Source organism: Pongo abelii, chromosome 16 (genome assembly GCF_028885655.2).
Source record: "Pongo abelii isolate AG06213 chromosome 16, NHGRI_mPonAbe1-v2.0_pri, whole genome shotgun sequence".
NCBI classification, from domain to species: Eukaryota; Metazoa; Chordata; class Mammalia; order Primates; family Hominidae; genus Pongo; species Pongo abelii.
In genome coordinates, this window is record NC_072001.2 from 60,411,722 (window position 1) to 60,427,075 (window position 15,354).

Genomic DNA, 15,354 nt, shown 5'->3' on the forward strand with positions numbered 1-15,354 from the left:
CCCCTCTGCTCCTGCTCAGAGCCAGACCTTGTTGGAGAGGACTCAGCTGGGTCTCACTGGAGGGGAAAGAAGTTTCTATGGCGCCATGCCCATGGAACCTACTGGTAATCTGACCTCTGGGGTTCTGGGGAAAGCTGTTTATGAGGAAGCAGTGTTTTGGTGGAGTTGCTCCACCACGCAACAGCTTGGAGTAGAGAGATAGTGCCAGGAGAGGCTGCTGGGTGTGGAATGATGTAGGCACCAGGTCCTGAGGGAGTCCTGGCACAGCAGGGGCGGAGCTTGAAGCCATGTGCCCTGCAGCAGCCGGGAGGTGCAGAAGCTATAGGTGCTGGGACACCTCCCTGGAAGCTCAGATCAATTTTGTGCTGACAGCTTTCCATCACAAGTGAGCACTTTTGTTCCAAGGAGCCCTCTCAGCATGGGAGGTGGGTAGCCTGGAAGTAGGGGTAAGGCACGTAGGAGCGGTCTTTGCTGGAGACTTGGAAAAATACTCCAGCTACCTGAGCTACAGGTTGTCAATTCTGGGGGGCATTCAGCATCTTCCCAGGAGGTCCCAGGGGAATCAGGCCCCCTGCATATAGCACCCCTCTCATTAACATACCCTAATACTGGCCTTTCCTCCTTCTTTGTCGCACTCTTCCTGCTTCCTCTCTCCTGCTTCTAGGGATCACCCTAAATACACCACTGGCAGGCAAGTCTTGTCACAGGCTCCCCCTTCAGGGCAACCCATATTAAGGCAGCCTGTTTCCCAGTGACTCTAAGCAAAAGCCCTCTTCCCAGGTGCCCTTCCCAATCCCATCTTGCTTCACAAGCAGAATAGCTTTTCCACTTCAATCAAATAAACCATGTACTATTTTTTGCTTTGTTCACTTCCTCCTGTTTCCCTGTCTTGGGTGTATGATCACACCTTCCAGAAATGCGCTCCGCACTCTTTCTGTTATCCATGTGCATTACATCTTCTTCTTTTTTTTCTTTTTTTTTTTTTTGAGATGAAGTCTCACTCTGTCACTCAGGCTGGAGTGCAATCACGTGATCTTGGCTCACTGCAACCTCCGCCTCCTGGGTTCAAGTGATTCTCCTGTCTGCCTCCTGAGTAGCTGGGATTACAGGCGTGCACCACCACGCCCGGCTAATTTTTTTTGTATTTTTAATACAGATAGGGTTTCACCGTGTTGGCCAGGCTGATCTCAAACTCCTGACCTCAAGTGATCCACCCATCTTGGCCTTCCAAAGTGCTGGGATTACAGGTGTGATCCACTACGCCTGGCCTTGCATTACATCTTCCAAGAGCACACCATAAGACCTACTCCATGCTGCAGCCTCCCTTCTGTCACCCTTCCTATATTCTGTGTCACTACTCAAAAGTCATTTATACTGTAGCACTTATGTGAATATTTTTGTATCATGTATTTCATGTACAGAAAATTTGGAGGAGAAAACAGGTGATTTTTCTCTACTCATCCTCCTGGAAACTTCTCTTTGGCAAGTTGCTGCCACTGACCCTCCTCTTCCCCCCCTAATCTTTCTACTGGCTCAAAAACCATAATTAAGGGAGCCACACTTACATTAAATAAAAATAAAGACAAAGATGTTTTTCAGAAGCATTCCCTGGAAATGTTTGCTTTAAGTTGAGGTTGGTGGGGCTTGAGCATTCATCCTGACAATAAGAGCAACGAATGCAGTATCTCTGGTAGCTAATCTCTTTCACCTCTGTCTTTGCCTCCAATGACTTCCCTTATTTTTGTCATCAGCAAAATATCTGTATGGGAGGGGAAATTGCTGATGAAATGCTTTTTTGACAGTTAACAAATATTTCCTGAGTGCACACTCTCTACAGATCCTTGGAAGGGCTCATGTGAGAAGTGGATTCGTGACATTCGGCACTGCCCTCTTCTTCAGGAGTCCCTCACCCTTGGGCTTCTGTCAAAGACTCCTGGGTTCTTCCTGACAACTCTCAGTTACCCTCCTCTTTCTCCCTTGGGTGATGCCCTCTGCTTCCTCCACCCTCAGTGAAGGCACTGCACTCTCCTTTCCTGGCTCCTGGTCCTCACTCTCCCCTCACCCTCCACATGGATGCTGCCCAGAGACACTCCTCCACTTCCCAGCTGCCTGCTGGGGCATTTCCACCGAAAAGTTCCACCATTACTTCATGCTCCATAGAACCTTCGGCAGCTCTCCTGAAAAGCAGCCTCTTTCTGTATTGTTCCTATTTCTGATGCTCCAAGGCACCCAGCCTGGGAACCTCAGCTTTGCCTTTGCCAGTTCCACTCCCTCATTGCACACATCTGGTCACCAAGACATCTGGTCTTCCAAACAAGAGCCCTTCCCTTCCCTTTTCCCTTCCCTTCCCTTTTTCCTTCCCTTCCCCTTTTCCTTCCCTGTGCTTCCCTTCCCCTTCTCCTTCCCTTCCCCTTCTCCTTCCTTCCCTCCCTCCTTTCTCTCTCTTTCTTCTCTTCCTTTTTTCCCTCCCTTCCCCCTTTCCTTCCCCTTTTCCTTCCCTTCCCCTTCTCTCTCTTCTCCCTTCCTTCCTTTCTTCCTTCCTCCCTTCCTTCCCTCCCTCCCTCCCTGTCTCCTTTCTCTCTCTCTTTTCTTTCTTTTTTTGAGATAGTCTCATTCTGTTGCCCAGGCTGGAGTCCACTGGGGCAGTCATGGCTCACTGCAGCCTCAACCTCCCAGGATCAATTGATCCTCCCACCTCAGCCTCCTGAGTAGCTGGAACTACAGGCACATGCTACCATGCCTAGCTAATTTTTGGGTGGGTGTGTGTATATATATATATGTATGTGCTTTTTTTTTTTTTGTAGAGACAGGGTTTCGCCATATTGCCCAGGCTGGTCTTGAATTCCTGTGCTCAGGTGATCCACTGCCTTGGCCTCCCAAAGTGTTGGGATTACAGGCATAAGCCACTGCACCCAGTTGGAAAATTCTTTCTTTCCTGTCTCTCCTTGCTGCAACTCCCCCTCTACCCCATGACTCTGCTGGTTCCTAGGCCATGGGTTTTCCCCGTCTGGTTCCCAGGGCCATTTAGGTGTCGTCTATTGCATGCAGGTTCCATTCCAGTCATTTTGAGGTGTCCGAGTACTGTTTGGTTGCCTTGAGCCCCCTCACTTTGGCATTTGATGCCTTTTCCACCCTCTGACCCCATCCACCTTTCTAGTATGCCTCATCCCATTTTCTAGCATGTGTGTCCTGCCCCACGCAGCCTCTGCTCAGGAAAGCTGGTCCACCCTCTGGGCACTGTTCACAACCCCATCAACTTGGCTGTCTTCCCCAACCTAGACCTGCTAGCTCTAGAATAGTGCAATACCGCTTCCTCCAAAAAGACTCCCTTGACCATGCTGCCCGCTTGGGATAAGTAACATTTTTTTTTTTTCTTTCCTGGCAATGAATCACTATTATTAGGTCGGAGCAAAAGTAACTGCAGCTTTTCCCATTGAAAGTAATAGCAAAACTGCAATTACTTTTGCACCAACCTATTACTTTTTCAAGTCCTTTTATATTGTTTTGAATTGTTAAGTTTTCAAGGGTCTGTTTCATTCAATATGTCAGCAAACACGTATTAAGTACAGGTTGGGCAGGGCGCAGTGGCTCACATCTGTAATCCCAGCACTTTGGGAGGCCGAGGCAGGTAGATCACTTGAGGTCAGGAGTTCGAGACCAGCCTGACCAATGTGGTGAAACCCCGCCTCTACTAAAAACACAAAAATTAGCCGGGCGTAGTGGTGGGCACCTGTAGTCCCAGCTACTCGGGAGGCTGAGGCACGACAATCGCTTGAACCCGGGAGGCGGAGGCAGTGAGCCGAGATCGCGCTACTGGCACTCCAGCCTGGGCAAAACAGCAAGACTCCGTCTCCAAAAAAAAAAAAAAAAAAAAAATTACAGTTATTGTTTTCTCAGGGAATCCTTATAGCTGGTGAAGTATCCAGCTTTTCATTTTACGGATGGGTAAACTGGGGTTTAGAACTGATAACATTTTGCCCAAGTTCTCACAGCTAGCGGGAGGCATGCCGCAGTTTATCGTGGGGTGGGTCTAAACAAGGACCTAAAAACTGTATTCGAATCCCAGCCCTACTACCGCCAGCTGTGTGACTTTACGAGGCGCCTCACTTTCCTGTTTCTCCAACAGGGACAGACATTTCTTGTTACCGCGCAAGTGGGATTACTTCCCCACCAGTGTCTAGACATAGTAGGTGCTCAATAAATAGGTGTGGGTTTGCGGTAGCAGAAGAGCGCTATCCCTTAAGTTTCTGACAGTGAGGGGGAAAAAGGCTAAGCAGGGAAAGGAAGGGAAAGGGGTAAACTGACCTCGGCGCAATCGGGAGCGCGAAATAGGGAGGGCTTCCTGGAGGCCAGGAATTTGGAGAGGCCTAGGCTGGGAGAAGAAAAATACCCGGTGATGGCGGAGGGGAGGTGGAAGGACGAGCGGCTGCGGGGAAGGGTGAGGTCTAAGCGCAGCCCGGGGCCGAGCGGAGCCGAGGGCGGGTGGTGCGGGGATGCCTGGGTAGGTTCGTCCCGACGGGCCGCGGGCGGATTGAAGGGAGGGTTGGGCCCGCCGGCAGGCCCGGCGGGTCCAGGCCCCCAGCCAGCCCCTGCCCCTCCTCCCGGGAGGGCGGGCGGTGGCTGCGGGGCGGGGCGCGGGCTCGCTCGGCCTCCTGGCGGCGCCGCGGCCCCTGCACTCCGGCCGGGCTCTGCTGGCTGCGGCGGGAGCTGGACGTGGGAGGAGGCGGCGGCGGTGAGTGAGCTCCGGGCGGGAGCGGGGCGGGTGTGCGCCGGGAGCCGGGCTCCGGGGTGCTAGGGGCCGCCCAGGGCGGCGGGACCCCGAGGGGTTTGGGCTCAGCCAGGTGCGCCGTGCTCAGCCCGCGCATCCATTCTCGGTGCCCCGCGCCGCGCGTGTCCTGGGGCTCGAAGGCGCGACCCGGACTCCCGCGCCGCGTCCCGGACTCCCGCGCCGCGTCCCGCCGAGGGCAGGCGCAGAACAGATGCGGGCGATCCCTGGGGAACCCGCCTCGGGGCGGGGTGGGAGGCAGGAGGCCCTGCAGGACCTCCCTTTAGTGAAGAGGGACTCTCTGCCTTCGCACCCCTGCCTGGACCCTCCGGCTCTAGTGACAGCTGGGAGAGACCCACGCGAAGTAGTTCCTGACCTGTCGTACCTAAGTCCTCGGCGTGCTCGGCCGGACCATCCCCTGGAAAGAAAGGGGCGTGAGGCCTCTCTCTCCCCGATCCTCCCGACCACTGCGCCCGCCAGGCAGGTCATCCCCGAGAGCCCCCGCCTCACTTGGAGCACACATTCTAGCTCTCCCCGGGACTTTTCCAAGTTGCATCACTGTTTGGCCTCTAGACAGGTACTTGGCTGTCATGTTGGAGTTAGTTACACATAATTTTTGAAACTTTGTATATTTGCTTTGTGTGTTCTCCTTCACTCTAAGGCCGCTGCCCTCCCAACTCTGCTTATGCCGCTCAAAACGTTGCTCAAAGCTCGCTGGGAATGCTTTTGCGGGCATTGGTTCTCAAACTTGGCCGCACATCTGGAGAGTTTTAAAAAACACTGGTGCCTGTGTCCCACTCCCAGAGATCTGGATTCGGCTTGCCTGGGTTGCAGCCTGGACAATGGAATTTTTAAGACGCCGCAGGTGACTCTAATGTGCAGGCAAGTTTGAAAACCTCTGCTTTGAGGGTTGCTCCCACCAGCCACTCTTCGGACGGCTAAAGATCAGTCCTGATCTAGAACTCATCTCAGGTCCTCATAACTCTTCCCTAATCCACCTCTCCACCTGAAGAACCTGTTGATTGGTGGTTTCCAACTTTAGACAGTAGATGGTGCCTTTATTGAAGTTCCCTTTGTTTCTACCTCTCTGTTTACAGTCAATACTTCCAGGGCACTTGCTGCCAAGGACGTGGGAGTGTAGGCATTAGAACCAAGGAGTCCTTGTCAGGGTCAAGGTTATAATACAGGGTTGTCCTATTCAGGGAAAACCAAGTGATAACTTGACTTGTCATATTCGGGAATAATTTCAGATCAAAAGGAGAAAAAATACTTTAGGGTTTGGTCAGCTTTTGGAGACCTTCCCGAGACTCCCCCACATAGATAATGGAGTTGCATAAATGTGGAGAATTTTCCTTCAAGAAGCCAAAGCTAACAACATCCTTAAGCTTTTGTGGTTGATATTTGTGTTAACATATGTCCATTTTTGTAGATTAAACTTATTCTAGCAGTATGATGAAGCCCTGCAGACAGAACACAGTGTATAACATGGCACATCTGAGATGACACCTGAGACACCTGTCACATGATCTTAAAAATGATAGAGAAGTAGGACTAAGGAAAATGTAACCATGCTTATATTGGCTGAATTAGGTCATATATTTTATCAAGAAAAAATGTGTTTTCACTGCCCTTGTTAGTAACGTGATAGTCTCTGGGGATCTTGGTTAATTTACTTTTGTACCCCAAGTATGATGTTTGCATTAAAATTTCCACCCTGATGTTGCTACCTGACCACAAATCAGTGGTTTTAAGTTTTTCTTAGGGGGTGTCCCTCTATGTGTGTGGTTTTTGTTTTTTTTTTTGAGACAAGAGTTTTGCTCTTGTCGCCCAGGCTGGAGTGCAATGGTGCAATCTCAGCTTACAGCAACCTCCGCCTCCCTGGTTCAAGTGATTCTCCTGCCTCAGCCTCCCAAGTAGCTGGGATTACAGGTACCCGCTACCACGCCCGGCTACTTTTTTGTATTTTTAGTAGAGACAGGGTTTCGCCATGTTGGCCAGGCTGTTCTCAAACTCCTGACCTCAGGTAATCTGCCCATCTCGGCCTCTTAAACTGCTGGGATTACAGGCATGAGCCACCATGCCCGGCCTATGTTATATTTTTATTAACAGTGGGATGAAATCCTTTCAAGAATGCCTTGCTGAAGTGAGAGAACATTTACGTTCATTTCTAGTTGCTAATGTAAGTCCAAAGAACATTCATTTTGAAAAAGACAAAAATGACATAATTTTGCCCACTTGGTTTTCTTGCTTTTCCCCAACTTCCACGACCATGCTCTCTGCTACTACTGTATTCACTTGCTGGAGGTGTGCACCCTGTGGGAGCCGTCTTCATTGTCTTGGCTCTGGCTTGAAATGGAGGTTACATGCAGCGCATTGTCTTACAGGGTGTCCCTGACCCGAATCGTCACCCTTTGGGGAGCAAGACCATATGGAAAGTGTTTTCCTACTGTTGTGTGTGTATATGTGTGTGTGTGAGTGAGTGAGACCATGCCAACAAAATGAAGCCATATTATTAAATGGTTTGTTAACTTCCAAATCTTGTCTCAACTGGGAAAAGAAAAATGCTTATTTGAGGATGCTGTTGAACTCATGGTGTCTGAAAAGTCACACCTGAACAGCAATAGTTACACTGTGAATATAATAATAAACTCTACCCCCCCACCAAAGGAAAAGTTTATGTAAATGTGGGCCTAAGCACATTTATTGCAATTTCTCACTTTGGAGTAGCAGCTCTAACATCCTAAAGTGATTAGAAGAAAGTAAGTGAAGAAAAATGTGAAGAAAGGGTTAGTGAGAGACTTTTTCATTTAGGGAAAGGGGATACAGCAGCTAGAAAAGGCCTTTGGTTTGTGTTAAGAATTTACTGCCCTGGTGGCTTCCTTTTTTTCCTTGTTTAATTTGCTTGTGCTGTTGGGTGAGGGAGAGTTAAAGAAATTTAATGGCCTCCTAACTCTCTTTCCCCGTGAAACCCATTTATCTAAGAGATGCCATTGACCTTTTAAAAATACCCAGCTGATTTTATGCTTTTCCTTTCTTTTCGTCTTCTGATCTCGGCACTAAAGGGCGGTGGCATGGCTGAGAGGCATCAGAGCAGGAAAACAAAGTTCAAGGGAAACTGAAAATTGGGTAATTTTCTCTGAATGACCAAGTGCTTACTTTTTTCACGCATGTGACATTGCTGTTATCAAGAAACCAGTTATGACATGAAAATCCTGAAAATGGAACAGGAGGAAAAAAAAAGGTGGGGGGAATGGGATGGGGGATGGAAATAGCACCAGGGTTGAGTGACCTTTACCGAGGAGGGAAGGCTTACTGTTTTCAGCCTGGTGTCCTCCGTGTCCCCGTTGCAACCCCCTTTACTTCTCTCTTCATGCACCCTCCTGCATCCCTCAAACCAATATCCTTGGAGGAGATAGTGCTTCATCTTAAATTCACACTAAGGTGTCTTTGTTTTTGTTTTTGTTTTTTGAGACTCCACTCTGTCACCCAGGCCGGAGTGCAGTGATGTGATCTCAGCTCACTGCAACCTCCGCCTCCCGGGTTAAAGCAATCCTCCCTGCCTCAGCCTCCTGAGTAGCTGGGATTATAGGCATGCACCACCACACCCCGCTTATTTTTGTATTTTTAGTAGAGATGGGGTTTCACCATGTTGGCCAAGGTGGTCTTGAACTCCTGACCTCAGGTAATCCGCCTGCCTTGGCCTCCCAAAGTGCTCCGATTACAGGCATGAGCCACTGCGCCCAGCCGTTACTAGCCCCTGTTACTAGCAAAAGCTATGTATTACCCAGAGTTGTTGGTAAACAGGATAAGGTTCCTGCCTTAAGGAGCCTGAGTCAGGTGGGGATGTAAACCGTGCGTTGCAATAAGTTAGGAACTTTTCTAATCAAGAGGAACACAGTGGCCTGTGGGGGTACTGTGGGGCACCTGGCTAGCCTCGCCTGGGTAGATGCCTCCTCAATTCATTGGCACAGGAGGCATAAGACATGCTTTACTTGGGTTTACATTAAAGCTTATTTTATTAGGCCTGTACACCAAATGACTGATTTTGGATATGTCCGACTCCAGGAGCGGGAAGGGTGCAGGTATCCATCATGCAAAGGGGAGGTGGGAGGTGGAGGAAGAGACCAGATTCTGGCAGGTGTCTTTTGCTTCTGGAGTCTGCTGAACAGGGGTACTTCCTGGGGGTGGGAAGCTCATGGAGAATGTGGCTGGATCCATTTTTGGCACATTAGTAACTGGTAAAGTAAGCTTTTGGTGGCTACCTCCGCAACAGAGCTGAAAGGAGAATGCAAAGTGCAGTGTGAAAGCCGCAGCTGCAGCACTTTTTGGAGCAAGTGGTTGGGTTTGTGTCTATGGCTCCTGCCAATGGGCAGACATTGGTTCCTCATCATACCATGGTCGCTTTAGCTCAGGCTTCCTTGGGCAGGCTGAAAACTGGACTTCACACTGTTTTTCCCTTGGGTGGGTGGTTTCCAAATAGCTGACCCATAAGGGCTAATAACCTCATGGTTATAATAGTTACTATTTGTTTATTGACTGCCTTTCAAGTGCCAGGTAGCAAGCTCAGCAGTTTTCTTTCATTTCTGTAAACCCTTTACATTCCTGAGAGGCAGGTGGCAGTGGCCTCATTTTACAGCTGAGGAAACTGAGGCCCAGGGAGGTGCTGAATCCTGCAAAGGTGCATAGTACTTGACAGTGGCAAAGTTCTCGTGCCTGTAATCCCAGCACTTTGGGAGGCCGAGGCAGGTGGATCCCTTGAGCCCAGGAGGTCAATACCAGCCTGGACAACATGCTGAAATGCCGCCTCTACAAAAAATACAGAAATCAGCCTGGTGTGGTGGCACGTGCCTGTGGTCCCAGCTACTTTGGAGGTCGAGATGGGAGGATGGCTTGAGCCTAGGAGGTTGAGGCTGCGGTGAACCATGATCATGCCACTGCACTCCAGCCTGGGTCACAGAGTGAGACTCTGTCTTAAAAACAAACAACAAAAAGAAAATGGCAGAGTTGAAGTTCGAGAGTACTCTGTCTGTCTGAATACAAAGCTAAGTTCTCTCTACTGTTTCTCGCTCCTCTTAAGCCGAGCTGATTAAGAAATTGTGTTCTCAGTGCCTTGTTTATTTTTTAACATCACAGTCTCCTTAGGTCTGAACTGATTTACTGTTTTCCTCTACCTCGTGTAGATAGGAAATTTACTATTTTACTACTAATTTACTACTACACGACGTAGAGGAAGATGGTAAATCAGTTCAGACCTAAAGAGAAGGTATTCCACTAAAGGCCACTGCAACCTTGTGATCCCAAGGGAAATTTTATGGACTGCTGCTTTTCTAAGTGTCTTAAAGAAGAGGGTAGATTAGGCTGTCCAGAAAGGCTCTGGACGGGTCCCACATCCTAGGTTAGAGAGATGTGATTTCCACCCTTCTTCAAGTTCTGCAAACCTCTGAGTTTCTGTAGATAATTGGTTGTTGGGTAAGAGATTAAAAACAAAATTCAGCGTTGGGCATTCTAGAATGAAACGAAGCTGTGCACATCCAATTCCTGTTTATGTGGTACTTGCGACAAAAACAAAACTTTGCTGCATAGTAATTACCTCAAGCTCTTAAAATTACAGGTAGTAAGGGCTTAGAGGCCATATGGAGTTATAATTAGAGATGAGTTTAAAACAGGGCTAGTGAATGAATGTTCATTACTACAATGAGCACTAGCTGAATATTTCAACCCGAGAAGGATCAGCTCCAGGGAACATTTCAGGGAGTTAGTGGAGGGTCGTCATGGAGTAAGAGTGTTTGGGATTAGTGCACAGAGCATTTGTTATGAACATGCAATATTTCTGCCAGCCTGGCCAGAAGCCTCTCTGTTTACAGGGCAGGGTTTCTTCCCTGCTGCCCAATCACAGGGATTTCTGCTTTGCTTTGGTAGAGTACGCAATCGTTCAGGTGATTGCTTTGTAGTGTGTTAGGTCTGTAAAGCTCCTCGATTGTTAATAATCTTTTCCTGTTACTTATCTCTTTGCTGGAAGATTGAGGTAAGATGACCTCTAGTTTTGGCCTCAAGAATTCTCTTGTTTTTGACCTTTTCCCTTAGTTTTCTATCTTTGTGTTTCATTGCATTCAAAACAGGCCGTCTGTTTTCCCTTGCAAATTTATAGACCACATAGGGAAGAGGAACGACTGTGACCAGGACTATCCAGGAATCCTGTGATGGGAGTGTTGTTAGTCCCATTTTCCAAGTGAGGACTTCTTCCTCTCTAAGGCTGGGAGTTTGGGTATTCCAACTAGGACTGTTAAACTCTCAACAATGGGACTCTTTTGACTTGATTACAAAAGAAAAAGAAATGGCCCAGTTTTCAAAGTCATGAAGAGGTTCTAGTATATCCTATGAACTAATATATATCCTTGAACTTTTTTGTAGCTGATAGTATTAAAAAAGGTTTGATTCCCCACCTTTTTTGCCTGTGTGGTTTTTATCTTCCTTTCTATAAACAGTGACTTACTCAGAATTATACAGCAGCAGCTGAAAAGTTGATTAGCCCTCTCCTTGCCCTAATCAAGTATCAAAAACCTGGAACATTCACTTAGAGTGGTGATTACTGTGAAAGCTTTAAGTGCTGGAGAGGACCTGATAAAGAATGGAGTGAGATAAGAGAAAGAGAGAAAATAGCTTGTAAAGGGATTGCAGGGTGGAGTTTAACAAACTTAAGATTTCTTTCTTCCTTTTTGTTTTGTTTTGTTTTGTTCTGTTTTTTTGAGACAGAGTTGCCCAGCCTTGTTGCCCAGGCTGGAGTGCAATGGCACAATCTCAACTCACCACAACCTCCGCCTCCTGGATTCAAGCTATTATCCTGCCTCAGCCTATCGAGTAGCTGGGACTACAGGCACGTGCCACCATGCCCGGCTAATTTTTTGTATTTTTAGTAGAGATGGGGTTTCACCATGTTAGCCAGGATGGTCTCGATTTCCTGACCTCGTGATCCGCCTGCCTCAGCCTCCCAAAGTGCTGGGATTACAGGCGTGAGCCACCACACCTGCCTTTTTTTTTTTTTTTTTTTTTTTTTTTGAGATAGTCTCACTCTGTTGGCCAGGCTGGACTGCAGTGGTGTGATCACAGCTCACTGCAGCCTCAACCTCCCAGACTCAGGCTCAAGTGATTCTCCCACCTCAGCCTCCTGAGGAGCTGGGACCACAGATGCAGGCTACTATGCTTGGTTAATTTTTATGTGTGTGTGTGTGTGTGTGTGTTTTGTAGAAATGGGGTTTTGCCATGTTGCCCAGGCAGGTCTCTAATTCCTGAGCTCAAGCCATTCCATCCACCTAGGCCTCCCGAAGTGCTGAGATTACAGGCGTGAGCCACTGTGCCCAGCCCAAACTTAAGATTCCTTTTATTTGTGAGTTTCAGGTTTGGGGCTTAAATGCCTTTGCTCTGGTTGTGGCCAGACTAGCTCAGTCCTAACAGTCTCTGCTGCCTTGGGCCACCCATAAGCTTTGGGGAGTGGGGTGTGGTGGGTGGGAGGAGAAGGTAGGGTGAAGGGAGAGGGGAAATAGGGGGTGGGAGATAAGACCCACCAGTTAGCTGATTCTCCAGGCCTGGCTTGCTCACGGCATGACTGCTTCTCCCTGCAGGCCTGAGTCCAACTTTCTGGGTGTGAGGCAGCTGGATGGGGTACAAAAGAGGGAGAGAGTTGCCAGACACTTTCCAGGAGACCTGCCCAAGATCAGTAATTCTCATAATAGCAAATGCTCCCATAGCATTTCCCTCCAGCCCCATCCTAGAGCTTTTACTATAGCAATTCTATGGGATAGGTGCTATCATAAACCCATTTTACAGGTGATAGAAACAAGGCCACGGGAAATTGGATAACTTGTTAAAGTGCTGAAATCCAGGGTTGAAACCCTTGCTGTCCGGCTCTGAGCTATGCTAACAACTACCACCTCTTTAAGCATAGAGGCCTGGATGCTGCACCTGCTCTTCATTCATTCCTTGAACTCACCCACTTATTCATTTCTTCAACAAATTGTTGATAGCCTGTATATGCCTTTATCTTGGCAATGAGAACAACATAAGTGCTCTTTGTTTATGTGTCTGAATTCCCATAAACTTTCTTCTCTTTCTTTTTTAAAAAAATTCCCATAAACTTTCAAACAAACCTTTAAAGAGACGAGACCTCTTTACTGACCTTGTATACCTGGTGTCTGGTAGAAAATAGGTGCTCAATAAAGCTTTGTGGAAGAAGGAAGAAAGACAGTGTTTTGAAACTTGACATCCTTGTATTTCCTCTGTCTCTAGCAGCCACAGTGATATCTAAACAGAAAAACAGACAAGCCTTAAGAAGAGTGAGAGTGTATGGGGAGTGTTTTGCAAAAATAACAGGAGAGAATTTTTGATAAAAGCATGCTGTCTTGTATGCATTTCAAGTTCTCATGGTGAATCATTTTTTGCTTGTTTGCTTAAAGCATTTCTTATTTGAAGGGCATCCCTACACCCAGCTTGCAGACTATTGGGTGAGTCAAGGAGGCCCTTCAGACTTCCATGCATTGTTTGGGGCTTCTCTTGTCATCAGGGTCTGCAGAATATATTTTCTTTGCAGTTGAGGACCAAATACCTGGTAAGGTTCAAGTCCACCATCCATTTTCCTGTTAAACATTTAAATACATGAGCCAGTAGAAAGTAGTTTCACCTTGGGCTGAGTGAAGTGGCTCACGCCTATAATCCTAGCAGTTTGGGAGTCCGAGGCAGGCCGATCAGTTGGGATCAGGAGTTCGAGACCAGCCTAACCAACATGGTGAAACCCTGTCCCTGCTAAAAATACAAAAAATTAGCTGGGCATGGGGGCGCATGCCTGTAGTCCCAGCTTTGCTTGAACCCAGGAGGCCAAGATTGCAGTGAGCTGAGATTGTGCCACTGCACTCCAGCCTGGGGGACAGAGAAAAAGTAGTTTCATCTCCTGTATTTTCATTCCTTCTTCACACTGTGGGGCAAAGAAAGGTCTCACTTACTTGGATTGGAAGCTCTATTTGACGATCACTAGGAGTGATGCTCTTTGGTTCCTCTTCCATTTCAGGTTTGTTTCCTCGTCTGTAAAATAGATGTAATGCCTACCACATACAGTCAAGCCACATCTCTTTGACATAGTACAGTGGTTGTCAAACAGGGTCCCCCCAACCTCCCCACCCGGGCGTACATTTGACAATATCTGGAGACATTCTTTGTAGTTATGACTGGGGTGGTGATGGCTCCTGGCATCTAATGGGCCAAGGCCAGGGATGCTGCTAAATATCCTTCGATTCAAAGGACAGTCCCCCACAGGAATTATCTGGCTTAAAATGTCAGTAGAGCCAAGGCTAAGAAACCCTGACAAAGTGGAACCTCAAACAACGGTAGCTCTTTTTAACATCTCTGATCCAAGGGAGCTACTGGCCAGGGAAAAAGATCCCTCCTTTCTTAAGTAGAATGGAAAGAATGGAATTTAACGTTTTATTGATGCCTCTGGGTTACCCCACAGGTGCCCCTGAGGTGGGAACACCTCCTTTTCTCTCCATTAAACATGACTTAACTTCATTTGAAACTTGCTTGCATCGTTTACATATAAATAGCCATGCTAAAACCAGTGAAACCGCTTAGCCTCTGGGGTGGTTAAACCCATTCCCTGCAGAGGACATTGGTGGAGTGGGGCCTGCGCTGCTACAGACTTGTGAGCCTCGCTTTTCTCCCCTGTTAAAGGACAGGTAGGTAATTGTGTCACCCTCCCATCTGGTCATGTTGCTCTGACTCTGCATGTGTGAAACTAGCTCTACGCATGTGAGTGTGCTGTGTGATTCCTAAGGTATGCCTTTTGAAGGCGTTTTTCAGGGGATCCATTTCAGTCAAGGACGCTAAAATGGTTGGGGCTCAACAAAGAATATCTGTGTTACAGGCATAGTACGAGGCCCCCTAAACAGTTCCTGCAGCAGGGTGTGTGATTCGGTAAGCAGTGTGGCCCAGTGGTTGACAGCATGAGGTCAGCCACTCACAGGCTGCTCTGTGTACAACCTTTGGCTTTTCCCATGCTTGTTGTGTGACCCTGGGTTAGCTACTTCACCTCGTTCCACCTCAGTTTCCTCACGTGTAAAATGAAGATAATGACAGTGACGAGAATAACACCCAGCTGAAGATGGGTGTGAGGCTTCAGCGACTGGTCCTTGTGAGGTGTGCGGTGAAGATGGGAGTTTAGCTCAATAAATGAGTTGCTGTTAGTAAAATAATATTTGATGTTGGCTTGTAGCTTGTGTATTTTTACTCAGATGAAGAGATTGCTCCTGATTTAGGAGGTGAAAAAGGATCTTTCTGGTTCTTGGTATTTTTTTTGGTGGTAAAATACAGCATAAAATCTCCATTTTAACCAATTTAAAGTGTACAGTGCAGTGGCATTAAGTACATTCACAATGTTGTGCAACCATCACCACTATCTAATTCCAAAACTTTTTCATCCCCCTAAATGGAAACCCTGGACCCGTAGAGCAGTCACTCCACGTTCCTCCCTTCCCCCAGCCACTCCCTCCCTGCGAGCCCACTCATCTCTTTTCTGTTTCTGTGGAACTGCCTTGTCTGGATAT

At 47.9% G+C, this 15,354-nt stretch overlaps 1 protein-coding gene across 5 annotated transcripts in view; it reads left to right on the top strand.

Annotated features, from left to right (window-relative positions):
* The first annotated feature begins 4,634 nt into the window (after positions 1–4,634).
* CGNL1 (cingulin like 1) overlaps positions 4,635–15,354 on the top strand; it is a 179,641-nt gene continuing 168,921 nt past the window's right edge. For 2 of the 5 annotated variants that reach the window (XM_054531561.2, XM_024232753.3), the window contains exon 1: positions 4,635–4,732. The gene's annotated coding sequence lies outside the window, so the exon portion shown is untranslated. Of the gene's footprint in view, positions 4,733–14,401; positions 14,488–15,354 lie in introns of those variants that run through there. The other 3 variants (XM_063716167.1, XM_054531566.2, XM_054531563.2) reach the window with 3 other exon arrangements.